Source organism: Podarcis melisellensis (assembly GCF_964234715.1).
Source record: "Podarcis melisellensis genome assembly, chromosome: 2".
Classification (NCBI taxonomy): domain Eukaryota; kingdom Metazoa; phylum Chordata; class Lepidosauria; order Squamata; family Lacertidae; genus Podarcis; species Podarcis melisellensis.
The window spans coordinates 98,537,582-98,561,302 of record NC_138529.1 but is presented as its reverse complement, the minus strand read 5'-3'; the positions used below and the strand labels follow the sequence as shown (position 1 = coordinate 98,561,302).

General features: G+C 43.7%; 1 long non-coding RNA gene across 1 annotated transcript in view; it reads left to right on the top strand.

The window, feature by feature from the left end:
• The window catches only part of LOC309365300, a 140,387-nt gene that overhangs the window by 112,784 nt on the left and 3,882 nt on the right, over window positions 1–23,721 (top strand). The window lies entirely within an intron of this gene.

The following is a 23,721-nucleotide window of genomic DNA, read 5'->3' as shown; positions in this document are numbered from 1 at the left end:
ACCATAGATTTCTATAAAGCCATTGTGATATTTGCATTTTCTATCTCTTTCCAAATGAGCCTTAGCATGAAGTCCACCCCTCCCGCACACACATCTGCCACACTCTAGATCTATATATTGAGTTATTTGTCATGATACTAATAACTCTTTCCTGGGCAGCTCAGATCACACAGGTCTAATCTAGAATTTATTCATTTACGTATTTTACACCATCTTCTACTTCCTTACATTGAGCCACACCTGCCAGTTGCTTGCCTATCCACCCCCCCCCTTTTTTAAAGATCCTTTCTCAGCTTTTCATAATCTTGTTTGGTTTATTCACACTCCCAAATAATTTGCTGTCATCTGTAAATTTGGCCCCCTCATATCTCTGGATCTTTTAACAATTCTGCCTACCTACTGCAAAACTATTTCTTTCCTCGGTTCTTGCATCACGAACAGTTGCCTTCAGATAAAAATGGTTTCCTGCTTTCCCTTGAGGATGTGATTCACATTCCAGACATGTAGGGAAAGAAGCGAAGCCCAAGGGCTCATTCAACGTACCGGTGACAATCAGGCTATAAAGAGGCTCTGCGCCCAAGACACATCACAAAATGGCTGTGACAATATTGGTTTGAAAACAAACATACAAACCTATATGTGAAGACCGTCACAGTACATGCTAAAATGGGATATGGGCCTTATTTGGTTTCGCAATGTTGATCACGGTGTTTACTTTGGCTAAGCATTTAGTTCTTATTTTCTGAGTACTGTATACATTTTGCAAGCCCCTTTGCTCTGAATAAAAAGCTTGACGTACACATACTTTGTTGTTTTTCAGAGGGCTGAATCGTCCACATGTAGCCAGCTGTCCCAGCAACAACGTGGAGATTCAGCTGCTTCTGAAAGCCAAAAGGAAAGCTAGATTTAAGCCCGTTGAGTGCCAACTGCTGCCTTGCATTATTAACATTCTTCTGCGACGTCTTTTCCCTCAGTAAATAGTGTGTACACATAATCCTCACATATACACATTTCTTTCACATCACATCAAGTTCTCTGGTTGCCCCTGCCCCAACTTTTAAAGGAAGGAATTGGGAAATACCCGGCAAATAACTATTTGTTTATTTATATATTTATTTTCGTACTTTTTATATATATTTGTGAACTGTCATCCCAGCAAGGGCAGCTAACGGCACTGAAATACCAAGTAAAAATACAAAATAATAACCAAAAGCATAACAAACAGGTAGTTAAAACATCAGTAAACTCTACAGTGGTACCTCAGGTTACATACGCTTCAGGTTACAGACTCCGCTAACCCAGAAATAGTGCTTCAGGTTAAGAACTTTGCTTCAGGATGAGAACAGAAATCATGCTCCAGCGGCGCAGTGGCAGCAGGAGGCCCCATTAGCTAAAGTGGTGCTTCAGGTTAAGAACAGTTTCAGGTTAAGTACGGACCTCCGGAACGAATTAAGTACTTAACCCAAGGTACCACTGTATAGCCCGGTAGAGTGCAGTTGGTACCCTAACCTTAGCTGTGCCCTACTGAAACCCAGGCAGAAAGGAGAAGCAGATTTGAGTGTCATCAGCATATTAGGGATACCAAAATCCGAGACTCCAGGAAATTTCACACAGCAGCTTCATATGTTAATTTAGTCATATGCTCCATAGGAAACGTTGATACTCAGCAAATTGCTGGAAAAAGACAAGCATGTTAGTGCCAGGTGGGCGAGCGTTACATAGTTCAGGGCAGAGGCACAATCTTCTCAAGATGATTGAGGGGACCCAATGCAATGTCCCAGTGTCATATGTGTGATGTGGTGACGCATCCTGACAACATCACAAGGAACCAGGTGGTGTAGCCTAACACCCTCTGAACATTCAGGGGGCCCCCTCAATAAAAAAACAAACACTGGGGCAGGGGAAGAAGTCTTGTTTGGTTCAAACAAGCCCCAAATCTGTCCCCTAGGTGGCCTGGGGGTTTGAGGTTTGTCCAGCTCCATAGTCTGATTAGTGCAGGGTCTTAGTTCAGCGGTGGGGCACATGCTTTGAGAATAGAAATTGCTTGGCTCAATTGCTAACCCAAAGAATTTTGGGGAGCAAATTTTTTGAGGCCCTTCCTTTCCACTAGAGATCCCAGAAAGTCATAACCAGTCAGAGCAGACAGCACTCAGCAGGCCAATGATGAGATAATTTCATGGTAGTTAGCGGAATGTAGTTTGGGAGACTTGTGAGTGAAATGACTGGGGGAAAAATAAATAATTGTGCAGGGCTTTGTTTTTCTGTTTTTTAAAGTTAAGGCCACGTGATTAGTTGATTTCCTACTGCACCGCTTGTTATGTCATTAAATTCTGAGTGAAGGCCTGCTCCTCCTTTTGGATGTGGTCTGAACATGTTTTGCAAGCACATTGCCATGTATTGCTAAGTAGGACCCAGGGGTCTCCTGGAATAAAATCACCATTCAAAAATGTACTGTACTCCTACAGCTGGATTCCTACTTTGTTTTGCAAATCAGAAACAAACCCTGAATGCAATTAAAAAAGAAAAATAGAAAGCTGGAGGTTTATACTGGCACACAGAGGATGGTGGCCCTGATCCAAGAATATGAAGAATGATGTGTGAAAATCCAGGGAGGACATATGGGACTTCTGCTTTAACTTGGGACTGGGGGGAGGGCGGAGCGAACGAGTGTATTGGATGTATCTGCCAAAACTAAATCACCTATACAAAGTGTGGGGAAGAAACAGGGTTGTGTCATGGAAATTTGTATAGGTAAAAGGCAAGATGGCTTCCAAGAAGGTACCAGGGCTGACCCTACCATTAAGCAGAGTGAAGCAGCTGCCTCAGGCGGCAGATGCTGGAGGACAGGGAATGGTGAAGAGGCGTTGGAGCACAGGGCTGTGTACATTGTGCGCGGCTTGCCATACACCTCCCAAGGCAGCCTGCTGGCCTGAAATGCAGCAAGGGATGCTGTCAGCCTGGCTGGCTTCTGTACACGGACTTGGACCTCAGGCAGCAAAATGCCTTGGGCTAGCCCTGGACGATACACATCACCGACTTTCGTTACTCAACTTTCCTTTTATGGATCTGGAAGGCCAATGTGCTTGTTTATAAGCTGGCCGGTTTACTTAACACATGCTGCTTTGGGAACAGTGAAGCATAGGCCAGTACACAGTGAATGGATATAGCAGGCAGAGAGGAACCAACAGCAACATTTAATGGGAGGGAGTGGGGAGACCGACCATTTTTGTTTCTCTGTTTCCACTTCTAAGTTCAGTTCTTTACATTTCCAATTTGTATTTGTATTAAACAACAACAACAAAAACTCCTCCTGAAAATTCATGTGATTTCCCCCCCCAGATACACACAATTTTGTGCGCACATGTACAAAATATACACATTTCTGCAAAGCAATTCCCCTGGTGTAATGAATTTTTGAAAGTTACTTTCACCGATATATTCATTTACATTCATACTTCACCCTTGCATATGCATTTCTGGACACATTACTTGGCTGGAAAACTGCATTGAAGAATTCAGAGAAGGGCACATTTCTAAGACTCTTGGTTCACATATTGTCTCAGAAATTAAGAATTAAGGGGGCATTCAATTTAGAACTGGATTTCTGCCGCATCCCGAGGGGACAGTAATCCTTGGTGTGAGGATATGGGTGGAACAATCTAATGTGATTTCTACTGCATTCCTAAGAGCCCATCCTTTTGTTTAAGCTCAACATCTACAGCTGAAAGGCTGCTCTTCATGTGTTGGCTCCCAGTTGTGAACCACTCTAATCTGTATAGGTCAGGCTGCATCTGAAGTATTGGGTTAAAAAGGACCGAGACAAATTGCAGTGCATGTAAAGGGAGGCAACAATGATTCTGAGGAGTCTAGTAACAAGTAACTCATTACTGTTCTTCTAACAGAATTTATTTCTTTTGTGACCTGTGAATTTTATCACTACTCCTCAGATAAAATTCTAGCCTCCTAGTGGAAGTGGAGTGAACCACCTGGATTTGACTGCCCATTTCTTACCACCCTAAAACCTCATTAAAAAAATAAAATTAAATTCAAAATTCCTCTCCTCACACCCCTAAGGCTTTCTTGACTTATAGTTAAACTATCCATCTCTGGTGTGGGGGAAATGAGATAGGATGACAAGTTTATAAAAAGGTAAAGGTAAAGGGACCCCTGACCATTAGGTACAGTTGTGACCGACTCTGGGGTTGTGGTGCTCATCTCGCTTTATTGGCCGAGGAAGCGGCGTACAGCTTCCGGGTCATGTGGCCAGCATGACTAAGCCGCTTCTGGCGAACCAGAGCAGTGCGTGGAAACACCATTTACCTTCCCGCCAGAGTGGTACCTATTTATCTACTTGCACTTTGACATGCTTTCGAACTGCTAGGTTGGCAGGAGCAACAGCCCGTCGCAGGAATTCGAACCGCCAACCTTCTGATTGGCAGGTCCTAGGCCTGCTAAATCAAGGTAGTGTGAGTGATTGCAACCCTAACTCCATTTACCTGGCAGTAAACCCCACGGAATTCTATGGGACTTGCCTCTTATGGACTCACTGTTAAAACCGTGTTTATGGTAGACAATCTTACTCAACTACGAGTGATCGCTGAAGAAGAAGAGACATGAATAAGTTTTCAGCCACAGTAGGCTCTGCAATAACTCTGAAAGGTCTGACTTGAGAAGGTCATTGATTTGCAAATATGTTGATGGCTGAGATATGTGTCTATCATGTGCTATGTTTAAAATATGTGAATATTTCCACATAAGCAAACTATGAGATGAAACACAGATTTGTGCAAAGTAAACAAGGGGCAGCAAAACAGAAAATGCCAGATGGAAGTGCAAATCAATATCAGAATTAATTGACACATGTCCATGCATCCCTGCACCAGTATCATGATGGGGCTCAACATCATCCTCTCCTCCTGAGAGCCAGTGTGGTATAGTGGTTAGGAGCGGTAGACTCGTAATCTGGTGAACCAGGTTTGTGTCCCCGCTCATCCACATGCAGCTGCTAGGTGACCTTGGGCTGGTCACACTTCTCTGAAGTCTCTCAGCCTCACCCACCTCACAGAGTGTTTGTTGTGGGGAAGGAAGGGAAAGGAGAATGTTAGCCACTTTGAGACTCCTTCAGGTAGTGATAAAGCGGGATATCAGATCCAAACTCTTCTCTACTCTTGTTCTCCTGCTCATCATTGTCACACAGGTCTGGACAGAGAGAGGTTGAAACTTCTCTGCTCACAAAAGTGTGATGATGGGGTCCAACAGTGCCACCTCCTGCTTGGTAAAACAGCAGCAAAATTACTGGGCAGCTTGGGGGTCCATCAGAAATTGCTTGGGGGGTAGGCCAGATATGGTGCACTAGCTATAGAGTAGCCACCCTTGACATGAGATATTTTTTCCTGGGTTATTTGACCAACTTGGACCTATCAAATCCCCAGTTGTATTTCTAACAGGAACTAGTAGCCAGGTTCCTCTGGACAAACAGCATCATGACCTCAAAACTATATTCTCCCTGTCATTTGCTTATCATGTCCAATAGGCTGCAACTGAACTTTGGTGCGTGAAGATGTCTAGACCTCTTAAAAAGTCATCTGTGCTGATGGGCATTGCTATACCTAGTGATATGCGTCATTGTGTAAGGAAGTACATCTTTCTGTCTATATTGAATCTGCTCCAGTCTCTCCCCACACTTATAATTTTATCAACCTTGACCATGTTTATTTTATTTCATACGCAACGTGGCACTGTGATTGACCCTACCTTTGAGGAGGGGAGTTCTCAAGTGCATGTGGAATGCAGAAAGATATGTACTCCTGCTACAAATGCCACAAATTTATCAAGTCTGCAACATACGATCCTGTTAAAACTGTAGTGCATGATACAGCCCACAGCATAAAAGCATTTTAGACAATCACATAGCATCTTTCCTCTCTAAATTGCATTATTTAGAGATGGGTGAAGTGGCCTCCACCTGCTACTTACCCATCTTCTTATCTTCCTTTCTTCTGATTTTCTTCCTTTTTCAACTTCTAGAAATATTTAAAATGCACACACACACGGAGAGAGAGAGAGACAGAGAGAGAGAGAGAGAAGGAGAGAGAGAGAGAAGCTGAAGGATTGTGCTCACTTGCCATAAGATGGCAGCAGGTGGGCCTTGTACTGTAGCCAAAAAGTACTAGGGACTTAAAGATCACCGTCTCTTTTTTATTTTTTTATTTTTTTAAGTTTCTCCTGGATGGAACTAACTCTTGCTCTGTAAAGTTGTAAATTCGCAGCAGGGAAGAGGAACTGTAAATGCAAACATACGGAAACCTCCTGGACTTATTTGGATAGCTAAGATGTGAGTCACTGAGAATAGCGCTGCATCTGTGGTAAATGACTAGTTTTACCTCCATCTCCTTACAGGCACCACAAAACCTTGTTATCTCAGGGCCAGACAAACACATTTGCCTGATAGTTGTCTGTTTTCCAGACGGATCCCTTTATACTTCATCTCGCTATCTACACTTTGACCTTCTGCTCATTCCTTCCCCACTTTTTAAATATACACTCTTAATGCCTTCCAAATAATTGGAGGGGAGAAGAGGGCATAGGATGACAGTGGATGAAATTGACAGTCACAGGATTTAGCCTGCCAATTTATAGCCAAATAGGTCCAGGGGCTTTTTGTGGGGGAAAGTGATTGAATTTCCTCTATAATTCTATATTGGGAAGGTGTTTTAATCTCTTGCTCTTTCTTACCTTAAAATAATAGGGGTGTGCACATTTGGTGCATGTATTATTGCTTGTATATAAGTTCAGTGGTGCCCCGCAAGACGAATGCCTCGCAAGACGGAAAACTCGCTAGACGAAAGGGTTTTCCATTTTATGAGCTGCTTCGCAAGACGAATTTCCCTATGGGCTTGCTTCGCAAGATGAAAACGTCTTGCAAGTTTGTTTCCTTTTTCTTAACACCGTTAATACAGTTGTGACTTGACTTCGAGGAGCAACTCATAGAACGCAGTGTACATAGTAGCCTTTTTTTGAGGTTTTTAAAGACTTTGGTGGTTTTTGAAGCTTTCCCAAAACTTCTTTTGCAGCCGCTTGGTAAGTTAAGCTTTTAAAACTTTTTTGGGGGGTTTTGGATTTTGTATTGGGGTGTTTGGAATTCAAGGACTTGGTGTTGGGGAGGGGTTTGTAAGAATCTGGAAGCTTGTGTGTTTTTTTCTGCATTTTTATGATTTTCTGTGACCATTGGGCCACTCTGCTGGTTTTTTTTAAAAAAAATCTGGATTTGAATTTCTGTGTGCTGGGTGGCTGGGGGAACAGTTGGGGAGGGGGTTGCAAGAATCTGGAAGCTTGTGGTTTTTTCCTGCATTTTTATGATTTTCTGTGACCATTGGGACACTCTGCTGTTTTTTTAAAAAAATTCTGGGTTTGAATTTTGAAATGCTCTTTACAGTATGTGTGAATTTAAAGAGCACTTAATAAACTCTTGTTGTACCAAATTTGGCTTTGTTTGGACTTTTTTTGACCATAGGAACGCATTAATTGATTTTCAATGCATTCCTATGGGATTTCGTGCTTCGCAAGATGAAAAATTCGCTAGACGAAAAAATTTGCAGAATGAATTAATTTCGTCTTGCGAGGCACCACTGTTTATAGTTTTGCACAAGCCGTTTATTTCTGATGCTTGTGTCCTCTCATGCACCTTACAGGCCTCTGACAGGCCTCGCAACATGAGGCTGTCTAAAATGTTGCATTCTTTAAACTTTAAAAAAATCCTCCTCCGCTGTGCTTTAACAAACAAACAACAACCAATTCAGAGCCCTTCAGCACTCTGTGGGAAATATTTTGGACAATTTTACTTCTTGCAAGGCTCATGGACCTAGAGAAATGCAGAGCTTTTGGAAAGCATAGACTGCAGGGGTCAGCAAACTTTTTCAGCAGGGGGCCAGTCCACTGTCCCTCAGACCTTGTGGGGGCCCGGACTATATGGGGGGGGAATGAACGAATTCCTATGCCCCACAAAAAACCCAGCGATGCATTTGAAATAAAAGGACCCATTCTACTCATGTGAAAACACGCTGATTCCCAGACCGCCTGTGGGCCGGATTTAGAAGGATCCGGCCCCCGGGCCTTAGTTTGCCTACCCATGGCATAGAGCTATATGGTACTGAAAATTCAGTAACAACAGAACCTTGCCCCAAAATGGGTGGTTGTCAATTGGCCAGTAATTAGTTTGATTTTCTTAACTCAGGGCAGGTTTCCTGAGGAGTGATTTTAGCACTACCCCCTTCTAGCAGGCAGGGACCACTCCCTCTTGTATGGAGGCATTAATCTCCTCCCTGGCCCAGCCAGCTGTCCCCTCGCTGCTAATTTTTTATTGGCCAAGAGGGGCAAGGTTCCAGAAAGCAAGTGGTTGCTCTTACCGATCCAAACAACTTGTCCATGTCGAGCCTTACTAACGGAAACTCATCCAACACAATAGACAGCGCTGTGGACACCCTTTGAGTTCCATCTGCTGTAACAGCGCAGTCAAGGTCCTGGCAGATGCAAGCATTTTATCATCATCATCACCCCCACCACCATCATCATAGCAGCTCTGGAAGTGCAAAACATTGTGCCAATCCCACTGAGGTGCATTTTTGCAGTGGAATCGTCTATGAGTTGCCACCAGCCTTTTTATCTTGATAATTAAATTTTAAAAAGCAATATTACCAAGGTGGGGTGGGGGAGGTGATGTTAATTTGGAAAGTAAGCAACACGTACAACTCATGTGTTCCCTCTTTCATCAGTCTTCCTGAAAGCATCATTGCTATCCTTGCAAACTCCCCCACCAAAAAACGGTTTGCTGTTGAGATTCCACCTGAAAATAATTAGATGTAAGCAGATGTTACTGCTGACTAGACACTGAATCATCCAAACATTTTAACATGGCTTTTAAACATCCAAATGGAGTGAGCTGTAACAGAGTGATAAATCAGATTAAGGTGATTAAGGAGCACAATAAAGGTGCAGTCAGTGCCGTGCTCACATTGTTATTAATCAGGCCATCACAGCCCATTTAAGTAAATGTAGAGGCACCAGTTCTGATGCGAGATCAGCTGCCTGGCATTCCTTAATTTTAAGAAATGTCTCTTTTTCAGCCTCTACCACTAATATGGTGCCCCCCCAGATGTTTGGAATGCAAGAACCACCAGCCCCGCCCTGCATGGCCTATGGTCAAGAATTTGAGTAGTTGTAGTCCAAGACATCTGGAGGACCTGAAGGTGGAGAAGTCTGCAGTAGAGAAATTGAAAGGACATCCCTTGTTTTGGAAGACTCTGGAGTTCATTTGAACTAGCAGCCTTGAAAGAGAATCATATCTATAGTCTTTTTGCTTAGTTTAACATTTGCCACCATGCTAATAATAATAATAATAATAATAATAATAATAATAATAATAATAATAGAGTTGTCTTCAGGTAGTAACTAATATGAAGACTGAAATCTCCTAAGTGACCTGTCTTGTTTCAGTTTTCCAAAAACTATTAGGGCAGACTTTTAACTTTCTCTCTGCTGCTGCTACCCAGAGAATTATAGATTAGGCTTTCCTGCTTCTTTTTCTGACAAAACTAAATCCTAATATCTGCACCCCACACATTTTATATATCATCAACAGGAAAACCTTGACAGAAAGCCGACCAGCTGTTTACATAACCATCCCCTCAGTTAGTGATGTTCAGAGGTGAGTTTTGATTCTTATGTAGACAAAATAGCATTGTCCACACCCAAAAGGGCGGTATCAGCAGCCTCAGAAGCAGAATCTGGGTGTTTGCAGAAACACAAAAAGTATTTAGGAACAATTTTGGGGGGGAGGGAACCGTTTCCCCAAAACTGCTCAGTGAGAACTGAGCATGTTCAGTAACCATGAAACATTGTGTTATTGGGCAGGGGAGCAGGCTAGAAGTGGGGCCGGCCCTACCATTAGGCAGAGTGAGGCAGCTGCTTCAGGTGGCGGATACTGAGGGCTGGGGGCTAAACAGAATGGAGTGTGTCATATGTAAGGTTTCCAGGTGTCCCCATTTCCCGGGGACAGTCCCCAGATTTACAAATCAGTCCCCTGACAAAATCCTGTCAATCCTACTGGCGTTGAAAAGTGTCCCCAGATTCATTGAGAAAAATCTGGTAACCTTATCATACGGCCTGCCCTGACATGCTAAGCTGGCCTGCAGTCCTCAGGCATAGCGGAGGATGGTGTCCCATTGGCAATGGAGGACTAAGATTTGACTGCCTGTCTTTGGGGCTTTTGTTATAGGGATGTGGCAGAAATTTGTTTCTGTTTGCATTAAAAAGCCTGGAGCTGACCCTGAGCGCAGGTCCCCGAATGTACAACAAAGGCATAAAGGATGTGTGGCGTGCCTGGGCAGGAGCAAAAGGGCTATGCCACCTTTGCTCGGATTCCATCTATTGCCTTGGACCTCCCAGGCTCATTACTTTGTCTTTTGCAAAGCAGATGTTCTGCTGATGCAGCAAATATGGGTGCAAAGAAGTGGCTTGGGCTCAGAGCCAAACCAGATGTTGCACTAATTTAGTGACTCATGCCTGTGATTTTAGAATAAAATATTAATCCGTGCAGGGCTCCCTGGTTTTCATCTGGACTGCGGCACAATGAGAGGGGAGGTTTAACCCTTTCATCTCCACCCATGAACCTGGTGCAGTTCATCTACACATCACCATCAGCCTGGCGGGGAGAGTTGTGGGTTTTGTTTTTTAATGGCATTGCAGCTAGAAGGATTAAACCCCAATGAGTTGTGGCCCCAGTGAAAATCACCCCCCCACACCCACCAGGATTTCTTTTAAAATCATCACCATCATCATCAGGACATAAGAACATAACAGCCCTCTGGATCAGGAAAATGGCCAATCTAGTCCAAGATCTTGTACTCAGAGTGGCCAACTAGATGCCTTTGGGAAACACACAAGCAGGATCCAAACACAGGATTCAAACAGTTTCCAGCGATTGGTCTTCATAAGCACTGCTGCCACCTAGGCTGGTGGTCACCATTGCCCACTGTGGCAGTGAGTTCCACAGTTAAGTACGCCCTGTGTGGGGAAGTATTTCCTTTGATCTGCCGTCCTGAATCTTACAAAATTCTGTTTCATTGTAAGTCCACGAGTTCTAGTGTTTTGAGGGAGAAAAAACTTCCCACTGTTCATTCCCTCTGTGCAATGCATAATATTATAAGCTTCCAGAGAAAACTACATGTCAGTGGGAAGGATTTCAGCTCAACCCCTTTCCTTGCGTAAGATGGTACTCGGTAGATGGAAGCAGTTAAAGAGCTGCTCCGTTATTTTTATTTGCCTATTTAACACATGCTTGAATAAATAATGTTATAAATGCTTGAAGGAGCCATCTGGAGTCTTGGGAGGGTTAAATATATAATGCTGTTACATAGTCACCTATTTTATATTGCGGTTTTGCTGATATTAGGGCTCTCTTGTAAGCTGCCTTGGGGTGATTTTGTCAGGAGAAGACAGTATTAACCATTTTCGATACAAACAAATTATGACAGTAACATTAAAACGGCAAACCAGAATATTGCATACTTTAGTTCGAATCCGGACTGTGATGGTAATCCTATGCAGCCATCATGTGGGTAAAGTGAGAAACTTTTGCACAACCTGGGATGCCTTGACTGTTTCCCCCACAGCTGAGCTGTCTTACTGGCGTGTGGTTGTTTTTCCAGCAACCCGGTTGTGTATGCTTCTCTCCTTCCCTTGTGTCTGCCTGGAACTGGAATTGCACCTTAAATGGGTCTTTTGCTGAGCAGATTCCATATGAGGGCCTTGGAAACATCATTTTCATCCTTCATGGGTTTGATCTCCCTGGCTTTTTTGTTTTGACCATTGCAGCATCAAACTACTGTCTGTAATGATGGATACTTGCAGTCCACATAACTTCCTGTACTTTAGCTCCTTCTCTTTTAGTTTACCATGGGTGCAACATCTGTATAAGCAACATCCAAATATTTCACTTCACTTTAGATTCTGGTAAGATGAAACTAATGAGACTTGTGTCTGTGTGTATTATATGTATGTGTGCTCTAATTCAGATTTTTAAAAAGAGAATATATAGATACTTAACACACACTTTTTCCTTAGCAATCACTCGTAGCTGAGTAAGATTGTCTTCCATGAACATGGTCTTAACAGTGAGTCTGTAAGTGACTGTGGAGGCCAATTCTGGATCCACACATCCTTCCACAGTGGGGACATAGGTTTCTAGGCAGGAGCTGATCATGATGAGGGTTTGCCAAGCATGCCTTCCTCTTAGCTCGTTTCTCCTTTTCGTCCTGGGTTCATGCTTCTTCAAAGTCCATGACACCTTTGGTAAAGGCTGTCCTCCAGCTGGAGCGCTTGCAGGCCAGTGTTTCCCAGTTATACTATATTTTTAAAGATTTGCCCTGAGAACATCTTTAAACCTCTATTGTTGTCCACCAGTATTTCGCTTTCCATTCTTAAGTTGGGAATAGAGTTGTTGCTTTGGAAGATGATAATCAGGCATCTGAACCACATGACCAGTCCAACAAAGTTGATATTGAAGAATCATTACTTTGACACTGGTGATCCTTGCTTCTTCCAGTACACTGGCATTAGTTCATCTATTGCACAGTCCTGGCTTTTCAATAAACACAGCACATACTTAAACTATGGAACGATGACCACCAACCTAGATGCCTTTAGAAGAGGATCAGACAAATTCATGGAGGATAAAGGCTAGCAATCGGTACTAACCCTGATAGCTATGCTTGATCTCCAAAGCTGGAGGCAGTAATGCTTCGGAATACCAGCTGCTGGAAATCATAGGAGAGAAGAGTGTTGCTGTGCTCATATCCTGCTTTCAGATTTCCAAAATACATCTGGCCAGTGACTGTGAGAACAGAATGCTGGACTAGATGGACCATTGGTCTGACCCAGCAGGCTCTTCTTATGTTCTTAATGGACCCACATGACAAGTAGCATCCCTACTTGTAAACCATATGAATAGTTTGACATTCCTGGTAGAAGGTCTACCATGTTGAGCACACTGATGTATGGAAGTGAGTCATGTGCAACTTACACTTAGCAGGAGCAATGCCCTAATGCCTTCTGTATGAGCTGTGTCGGGAAGATTCTGGGCATCACAAGGCAAGACAAAGATGTTCTCTCCCAAACCCACATTTCTTCACTCCTTTCTCAGCGACATCTACACTGGCTTGGTCATGTCCACAGAATGGAAGATGGCAGGATCTCCAAGGATGTGCTTTACAGGGAGCTGGCTTCAGGCACCAGGCCTGTGGGCAGACCAACCCTTCATTATAAAGATGTCTGCAAATATGACACAAAGGCTGGCATTGTTAGCCCGCCATGTAGGAGTCCCTTGCAGATGACCGCAATGCCTGGAAACAGACAGTCAGGTTGTGTAGCCACAGCAGTGACCAGAGGAGGAATGACCACTGGGAGGAATGCAGAGAGGAGAAACATCATGGTGAAACTGGACATGCCTCCATCTGTCTCTGCTGCAATAAAATATGCCTCTCCCATATTGATCTCTACAGCCACCGCAGGTGCTATAACTTTCCAACAGTTTTACTTTACCCTTGATGGTGTACTCTTCCATTGTCTCTCAAGTCAGATAGATGCCAACAACTTATTGATATTCACAGGTTGTCAAGAGAAGCATTTCAAAGGGAGGGTTGAATTCTTTGTAAATACAAAAGAAATGTGAAGGCTTTTGGTTTATCTCCAGGAAGCCATGTTTTACATTAACAATGCTATCTTCCTCTCTCCCCTACTGTCACCCTCAATTACCCTGCATAAGATTACTTCAAACTAGATCTGCCGGTTGCCCAGGAATTGCCATTTTGTTCTTCCCCCCTACTGAAACAAGAGCTAGGTAGTAAACGACAGATTCAATTGAGAGTATTGAGATCTTATTCCTGGTGGGCTGGATACCTGCCTAGACAAAGAGCTGCTGTATATAAAAAAATAAAATACAAAGAGTTCTTTTGTGCTTTATAGAGTCATATTAATAAAGTCCTCCAGGACCAGGGGCTCAAAATGTCTTTGCCTATAGCCTTGATAGACAAAACAAATATAATGGCGCCCAGTATTACAGGGACTAAAATAAAGAGCAGAAGATAACTGATCACTGGAAAGGTCCTTGACAATTATGGTTTCGATTCCGTATCCATGGGGATGGCATTGCTTCACTCGTTCCGTTCCCCATCTTCAGAATAACAGAGCTTCAAAGATGGCAACTCTTCCGGAACAAAGGCTGTTTGAAGGAGGGAAGGGCATATTTGCAGGCTGTAGCTCTTGGGGAGAAAAGAAAGGAAAACAATGCGGATCTCATCAGAATGTAAGAAGAGCCTTGCCTAAAGTGTCTGTGTGTCCTACTTTACAGGTGCAATCCTCTGAGGTCCCACCTCTGTTTGAAGGAGTCCTCTACTTGAACGGCTATTCTGTCAGAATCGGGTCTAAAGGTAAAGAACCCTAAGCAGGGAGGGAGCACCATGCAAGAGAGTCAAGCCTCATGTGACACTATGTTTCTGCAGCATTTCATATATATATATATAATTGAATCTCAAGTATTTTTATACTTATATGGACCTATCCATCTACACATCTATTTTCTGTAATTTCCCCCTGTGGCGTTTGCCCTCCTAGGTGTGTGACATCATACTGCGTTCATAAGGAAAGGGTTAACTAAGTGTAAAATGACTAACCAATAGGAACCCAAGGGGAGGAGTTAGAGTTGTTAAGAAGTCAGTCTAGAGTTAGTGAAGAGACGGAAAGGATAAGTCTGTGGGTTGGGCTAGTCTGATGTGAGAGAATATGTTGAGAGGAGTCAGTCAAACAGTTGAGATAATCAGTCAGAAGGTATTAGGAAGGTATAGGCCGGTAAAGGAACTAAAGTTAAGAAACTGACCAGAATATTATCTGAGAAACAATAAACTTGTTAATACTTATAAAATAAACTTGTTTATTTTGTTCAATTTTAACAACTGTCTGGACTCTGTGTGTACCTGAGAGTAACGGGTTGGTGGCAACGGGGAAGCAAGCACAGTGGTGGCACAGGGATCAATAGACCGTTAAACGTCCGGGGACAACTGTGTGATCGCCACCCCCCTATTTCCAGCAATCAAACAAATATGAAGTTGCCTTCTGCAAAGTCAGACTAATTGTCCGTCTACCCCTGTATTGCCTCTCAGACTGGCAGTGGCTCTCCTGGGTCTTTCTCATTCTCTCTGATCTCATCCTTTAAAGTGGAGTTGCCACAGATTGAACCAGAGACTTCTAATGTGTAAAAAGCATGCACTCCACTGCTGAGCTTGTGTTGCATCTATGCCACTGAGCACTCTTCTTCACTGGCGGCTGCTTCTCATGAACACCTCCCTCCCCCTTTCTCCTTCTTTGCCAGCACTGCCCTTGACATCATTCACCCACCCTGCCCTTTAATTTGATTGGCTGTGACAGCCTATGTGATTTTTGCCAGTGGTGCTGTGACGTGACACCTGACATACTAACCATCCTGCATGCCTGTGGAGATATGCACACCCGATGCCAATCCGAAGTATGCAAGGCTGCAAACTCCACCAATGGGGCAAAAGGTGACGCAGAGCTAAGCACCACTTCATGCTTCCTTTTTCCATCTATATATACCATTCATGTTTTGTACGAAACTGGAATCTTCCATGACGATATGCCCAGAGAGAGAGAGAGAGAGAGAGAGAGAGAGAGAGAGAGAGAGAGAGATTACATCTTGTGCTTAGCTCCCAATTACTTTTAAACCTCTACAGTGGTGCCTCAGTTTACGAACTTAATCCATTCCTGAAGTCCGTTCTTAAACTGAAACCTTTCTTAAACCAAGGTGCGCTTTCCCTAATGAGGCCTCCTGCCACCGGTGCCCTTCCACCGTTTGGCTTCTATTTGTAGACTGAGGTAAAGTTCGCAAACTGGAACACTACTTCCGGTTTTGCGGAGTTAGTAAACCGAATACAGTGGTACCTCAGGTTAAGTACTTAATTCGTTCCGGAGGTCCGTACTTAACCTGAAACTGTTCTTAACCTGAAGCACCACTTCAGCTAATGGGGCCTCCTGCTGTTGCTGCGCTGCCGGAGCACGATTTCTGTTCTCATCCTGAAGCAAAGTTCTTAACCCGAGGTACTGAAGCACTATTTCTGGGTTAGCGGAGTCTGTAACCTGAAGCATATGTAACCTGAAGCGTATGTAACCTGAAGCATATGTAACCTGAAGCGTATGTAACCCGAGGTACCACGGTAATTCGTAAACCGAGGTACCACCGTATTTAAAAAAGGGATAAGGAAAAGCTTTGGAAATGTTTTCATATGGGTAGCGGGGAGAGAAAAAAAAACTGTGAATGCCGGTGTGTGTGTGTGTGTGTGTGTGTGTGTGGAGATCACCAAAGATAACTTGGGGGTTGTTTCCCCCCGCCAACCCCGGGGAAAAAGTTATCTCAGACTAACCCTTTTTGTGTGAATGAGGTCATTGGGTTCCTGAAAGGGCATGAAGGAGACTGGGAAACAGATTCAGATTCCAGAAGCACAGCTGTGGCTCCAAACAAGATGCTGCCAAATGTGTGTGTACAAGGAGAAGGCATGCCGATGGACTTGTATGACAAGTCTCAAGAGGATCTAACAAAGGGCGGCCACTGAGCCAAGCGACGGTGGATGCCATCACTCTTGGAAATGTAGCACTAGCATAGGCAACAAGAGCTGTGCCTTTCGATACAGGAGAAGTTAAAGGTTTAACTCCACACATCTGGATGTATTTCCATGGGCATCTGGTTGGCCACTGAGAGAACAGGATGCTGAAGTAGATGGTCCTTAGCCAAGTGGAGCAGCACTCTTACAGCAGAGTCACAGAAATCAGGACTCCCAAGATGCAAGCTGATCCATCGCCAACCAAATACCTTTCCAAGCCTCTTCCTGGATTTGTTTATGAAAGCCTTATCCATTGGCAATGAAAACAAATCTTTGCTAATTGGGGCTGCTGCTGCTGCTGCTGCTACTAGATCACAGGGCTCTCTAGGAAACCAGCTGAGCCCATGCTCAAACTGTTCCTGGATTATATGGAGATGATTTTATGGCCGCTCCCTTTTGTGTGTGTGTCTACAAATATTGCACACGTATGTATGTGTAGATTGACTCATTGGGTTTTTATTAATTGAATCTGCACACAACCGCAGAGGAGGACCCATAAACTACGTTGGATCTGAACTACATTAGTTGTCCCTACTCCTCAATGAGACTTGTAATCAGGCCTAACTTTTCACACTGATTTCAATGGGAGCTGCATTCACAACCGATTTCAAAAGGACTTCTGAGCGGACTTGGTTAGGACTGTGGCGTTAGCCTGGATCCTTCATGTTTGGATTGTGAATGCATATATTTCAGCTGATGCTATCTAAGAGCAGGAGAGGGTCCTGCTACCTGAAGTTTTAAACTTGTTTTAAACTGTAAATAACTTTTTTAAAGAAAAGAAAGTTTGCCAGGCTAATTGGGGATGGCTTTTTAGTCAATTTAAAACATTTGTAATTGATAAAGTGAGATTGCCCTGCTTTTTCAAGAGAAAAGAAGGAACACTAATGCGCTTGTGCATTTTTTAATTTAAAAAATCTGGTTAAACAAGTTCTACTTAAATAATTCAAAATGGCCACTGAAAAGTGCAAATTTCATCCACCATGAAGGCCATGCTGCCATTTGCTTGTATAGCTAGAATCCAGAGTGAACCTGTTTTGTGTTCTTAGATTAATTACCTTGTCAATTTTTTCTTCAAAGCCCGAAAAGGCGTAATTTGAAGGTTACTCCTTTCTGTAACTTGATGAAGGGTATAATGATTCCTCTTTAGCTACACTAAGCAGATGGGGTATTGTTGTGAGACAACATAACATTAAACAGGGTAGATTAAATTTCTTTTCTTATGTAGATTGCTTTGGTGGGGAAACTGGACACACCCTTGTTTCTAGCATCATTTGCAATGAAAAATCTTGATTATCTACTGAGGAGCAGAGGGAAATTAAAATCTTACACATATTTGTTTCTTTACTGGAGAAAAGGGTTATCCCATCCCATTCTGAATTTGTGTTCAAACATCTTTATTGGCAAAACTTCACAAGCCATGTAAACTGACCTAACATGTGGAAATCTAGAGTGAAACAATGCAGTATAATCATGGATGTAACCTGGGGGGAGGGCAGCTGCCCCCCTTCGATCAAGTAAAACAAGAGAAATACTTAATTGACCAATAATGTTGGTTCTGCCCGCCAACAAAAATCCTGACTCCGCCCATGAGTATAATCCTAATTTTTTAAACTCTGAAGTAGAAGAGAACCTAATATTTTCCTCCCTTCTAAGGCCCACATTCACACCATAAATTCAAAGCACTTAAAGGGTTTCCAGTGAAGAGAGGTGTGGGGTTTTTTTTTGGTTAAGCCACTGTGGAAATTGTAGTTCTGTGAGGGGAATGGAACTAAACTCTCAGAACCCTTAACAAGCTACAATTCCCAGAATTCCTTGGGGGAACCATGACCTTTTAAAGTAGCATCATGGTTCTTGAAATGCATGGTGGAAATGTGGCCTAAGCAGGGCTTTTCTTCCAGTCAGAACTTGCTGGAACTTAACCATCTTTGGAGAGGTGTCTATTTGGTGCTGTATTTGCAAAAAATCATGCTAAAGAAATTCTCTTCAGTTACTTAGGGGAACTTTTTAGTTGACTGCACAGTCTGTCCCCAATCCATTCCCTACAAAGAAAACAATTTTTAATTGATCAATCTAACTGATTAATTGATTAACTATGGCAGCTCTGTTTTTAATACGGTACATTGTACAGGCACCAACGTAGATGTCGCCCAGCATTTCTTGAAAACTGGGGAAAGGGTTAGAGGCAAGTTCTGCACATCATTTTAGAGCTATACACAATAATGAAATGTAGCCGGAGCTATTAGTCTTGCTAACATCTGTCGCATTGAAATGTATTAGTGTTCAAAGTAGGCTGCAGGGTATATTCACAGTTAAGCATTTTCACTGCAAATATAATGCATGTGGCGGGGGGATGCTAAAAACCTACCAGACTTTCCCCTTGTTTGTTGTTGTTTAATCATTTAGTCATGTCCAACTCTTTGTGACCCCATGGACCAGAGCACGCCAGCCACTTCTGTCTTCCACTGCCTCCCGCAGTTTGGTCAAACTCATGTTGGTAGCTTCGAGAATACTGTCCAACCATCTCGTCCTCTGTCATCCCCTTCTCCTTGTGCCCTCCATCTTTCCCAACATCAGGGACTTTTCCAGGGAGTCCTCTTCTCATGAGGTGGCCAAAATATTGGAGCATTAGCTTCAGTATCTGTCCTTCCAGTGAGCACTCAGGGCTGATTTCCTTAAGAATGGATAGGTTTGATCTTGCAGTCCATGGGACTCTCCAGAGTCTCCTCCAGCACCATAATTCAAAAGCATCAATTCTTCGGCGATCAGCCTTCCCCTTGTTTACTCATTGTTTTGGTGCCGTCAGTGGTGTAGCAAGGTCAGATGGTACCCGGTACGGAAAATTTCTTGTCTCCCCTCACCCCATTAAAATCTAGTTGGACTCCAATGAGACTGCAATCTACTCACAGTACAAAAATACTGGCTGTGACCCATTGTCATGAGTTGTCAAGCTTTTTTTTTGGGGGGGGGGGAGAGGGTTGACCAAAGTTGTTGAGCTTTGGGGGGGTGTTACAGGGTTTGGGTCCTGACTTGAGGGAGCTTCTGTTTCTCTCCTTCCATCCACCCTCCACTTGTTTTCTTTCCAGCCTCCTTCCCATCATCTCCCTGCCTGCCACCTCCAGCAGCCCAGGGCAGGTGCAACGCTGAATGTCACCCCCCTCGTTGATGACCCACGTTGCTCAGCCCCCAGGTGCCATCGTCCCTTGGGTTACCACATAGGAAGTGTGATTGCCTTGCAATGCCAATATGTCATCACATGGTCTGGTTGGGCCGTATGATGACATTACAAAGCCAGTTAGGAGAAAGAGCAGAGAGCATGGGTGTCAAGGAGGGTACAATGCTGCTACCACTGTTGCTTGTAGCCATCCTTACCAATCAAAGTGTGTTTGTGTGTGTGTGTGTGTGTGTGTGTGTGAGAGAGAGAGAGAGAGAGAGAGAGAGAGAATGTTTTGTAGGGAAGAATGTTCAGAAGAAGTTTCCCCTTCTTCTGGATCATGCAATGTGTCTTTTGTCTCGATAGTTTTTTTTTATTAAAGATTTTCTTGAGTTATTTTTAAATCCCTCCCTCTATGAGGAGGTCCAGCAGCCATGGCCCTGCTAGTTCAGCTTATAACAGAACAGTTGAGCTCCTTTTCCACCTGCTGAAATTAGGTTTGGAAGAAGCATTATACAGTGGTACCTCGGGTTACATACGCTTCAGGCTACATACGCTTCAGGTTACAGACTCTGCTAACCCAGAAATAGTACCTCGGGTTAAGAACTTTGCTTCAGGATGAGAACAGAAATCGTGCTCTGGCGGCGCAGCAGCAGCAGGAGGCCCCATTAGCTAAAGTGGTGCTTCAGGTTAAGAACAGTTTCAGGTTAACCAGAGGTACCACTGTACTGCCACCAATGTAATAGGTTGTGGTGTTTGGTTGTGGTGCATGTGCAATAACCATGACAGTTCCTTTGGCCTGCGAATGTGCCCAGGTGCCCAGCCAGGTTGGTGATACCTCCCCCCCCCCGGCTGATGGCTATTCTTTTCTGTTGGCAGATCTGCCTTTTGTTTTAGCGGGTCACATTGCGGCAACAAAAAGCCTAACCCCAAGGAATGAATTAAAGTAATTTTCTTGGTGATAGCATGTGCAGCTGACATGGGAGCAGCCTCCAACATCTTGTAGGCAGCTGTGAACATCTGCGTCAGTGCCAATTAATAGCATCGTTGGTCAGGGAGGCAGCTCAGCCAACACACAAAGCTCTATTCAGCAACGATAAAGAAGTTACGCAGGTGTTCAAGGAGCTTACCCCCGCCCTGACCTCTTGCCGATGAAATCTTATGCCTGAAATTTCGTAGGTGCAGCTTGGGTTTTACAAAATAGTTGCACCACAGAGGAGCTGTATTCAAATTACTGCGTTCCTGATGGTCTCAGTTCCTTTCTTTTCTGTTTGGCATTTTCAAGATCTCCAGCACTCTCACTATCTGAGATTCCCAGCAACTGGTGTTCATGGGTAGACTGCTTCCAGCACAGGAGGTACTGCACAGTTAATGTGGCTATTGATATCCGTGAACGTCTCCCCACCTCTTTGAAGCCATCCAGCCCAGCCACCCTTGCTGCACCTTGAGGCAGCAAACTCCGTAGTTTAACGGTGCATTCTGAGGCATGCTGCTTCCTTTTGACTGTCCTGAAGTTTCGACACCAGGATTTCTTCGTAAAGTTTTCATTCTGGCAGATTCCACAGTAGAATTTCTGAAATAGTAATAGTAATAGTAATAGTAGTACAGTAGTAGCAGTACAGTGGTACCTCAGGCTAAGAACTTAATTCGTTCTGGAGGTCTGTTCTTAACCTGAAACTGTTCTTAACCTGAGGTACCACTTTAGCTAATGGGGCCTCCCGCTGCCACCGTGCCACCACCACATGATTTCTGTTCTCATCCTGAAGCAAAGTTCTTAACCTGAGGTACTATTTCTGGGTTAGCAGAGTCTGTAACCTGAAGCATCTGTAACCCGAGGTACCACTGTAGTAGTAGTAGTAGTAATAATAATAATAATAATAATAATAAAAAGAAGCAGTTGGGGTTGGCTGTTGAGAAGGAAACTTGAGAGAGAATCTCCCCCCCACACACACATATTTCCATACCAATCTGTGTGAAACTCCAACCTGTTTTAAAGGTGGAGGGGAACCCCAGCAGAGTCTAATAGATTTGATGTTTCAATGGGGAGGGAAAGGAAAACTAAGTTGTATGAATGGCAGGCAGAAGTCACCAGCATCGGTGAGCATATTAATTAAATTACTTAAATTTATAGACTGTTCTTCACCCAAAGATCTCGGGGCAGCTCACAATTATTGCAACTTGGTTATAAAAGGACTGCACACAAGTGGTGCAGCAATAAAGCTGCTAGTACATTTGCAGAGCTTAAGCAGGGTCTGGTGTGGTTTCAAACTGGATGTGGGACTGCAGAGGGTTGACCCCCGAGGTTCCTTCCAACTCGACACTTCTACCATGTCTCTAACTCATGAAGATGTAGTGCAGAGAAACACACTTTTTAAGCTGAAGGGCCATGTTACCTTCTGGACAGCCTTTCTGAGGCCCTGATGCTGTGTTTAAAGTTTTTGTTGTTGTTTTGTCATTTAGTTGTGTCCGACTCTTCGCGACCTCATGGACCAGAGCACGCCAGGCACGCCTGTCTTCCACTGCCTCCCGCAGTTTGGTCAAACTCATGCTGGTAGCTTCGAGAACACTGTCCAACCATCTTGTCCTCTGTCGTCCCCTTCTCCTTGTGCCCTCAATCTTTCTCAGCATCAGGGTCTTTTCCAGGGAGTCTTCTCTTCTCATGAGGTGGCCAAAGTATTGGAGCCTCAGCTTCACGATCTGTCCTTCCAGTGAGCACTCAGGGCTGATTTCCTTCAGAATGGAGAGGTCTGATCTTCTTGCAGTCCATGGGACCCTCTAGAGTCTCCTCCAGCACCATAATTCAAAGCATCAATTCTTTGGTAATCAGCCTTCTTTATGGTCCAGCTCTCACTTCCATACATCCCAACTGGGATAACCATGGCTTTAACTATACGGACCTTTGTTGGCAAGGTGATGTCTCTGCTTTTTAAGATGCTATCTCGGTTTGTCATTCCTTTTCTCCCAAGAAGCAGGCGTCTTTTAATTTTGTGACTGCTGTCACCATCTGCAGTGATCATGCAGCCCAAGAAAGTAAAATCTCTCACTGCCTCCATTTCTTCCCCTTCTATTTGCCAGGAGAGGTTGCTTCCCAAACCAACCCTGCACTTGATCAATCTGGGATAGCTCTGTTGGTAGATGATGAGACTCTTAATCTCACGGTTGTGGGTTCAAGGCCCACAATGGGCCAAAGATTCATGCATTGCAGGGGCTTGGACTAAATGACCCCCAGGATCCCTTCCAACTCTATGATTTCATGATTCATTTGTTGCAAGTGACTCCCATTGGAGTTTATTGCGCCGCGGAATGAATGATGCATTCAAAAAGCAATACAAATGTAAAACGATGGTCACAGGTTAAAAGAATTAGGGTGTTCCAGTGAATCTCTCATTACTACTAAGAGACACGCTCTCTGTTTGCTTTCGCCCAGATGCAATAGGTTCCACCGGAATGGCATTATTAAAAGCAAACATGGAAATGACTTTTAAACGACCTGAGTCAGCAGCAGCAGCAACAACAGCAAGAACAACAGAATTCCCACACCCACTAAGATTTATGTGCAAATACTTCATAAAGTTTGGAATAATCCTTGCTTACGACAAAATGTTTGTAATAATCTTTGAAGGACCAGTTTCTTCATTTGTCAAGATGGTGGTAAATGCAGACTGAGAACAAGCAGCCTGAGTCAATATTGTCTTCTAAATAAGCTTGTAAGCAAAGGCCGATCCTTTATTTCAACACATAAACAGGGCTGAAATTTTGCTGGTGTTTCAAAATGAACACTGCTGAAAACACACGACAAGGAAGCAAGTGCAGAACATGGGAGAAAAAAGCAAAGTAGATACAGCA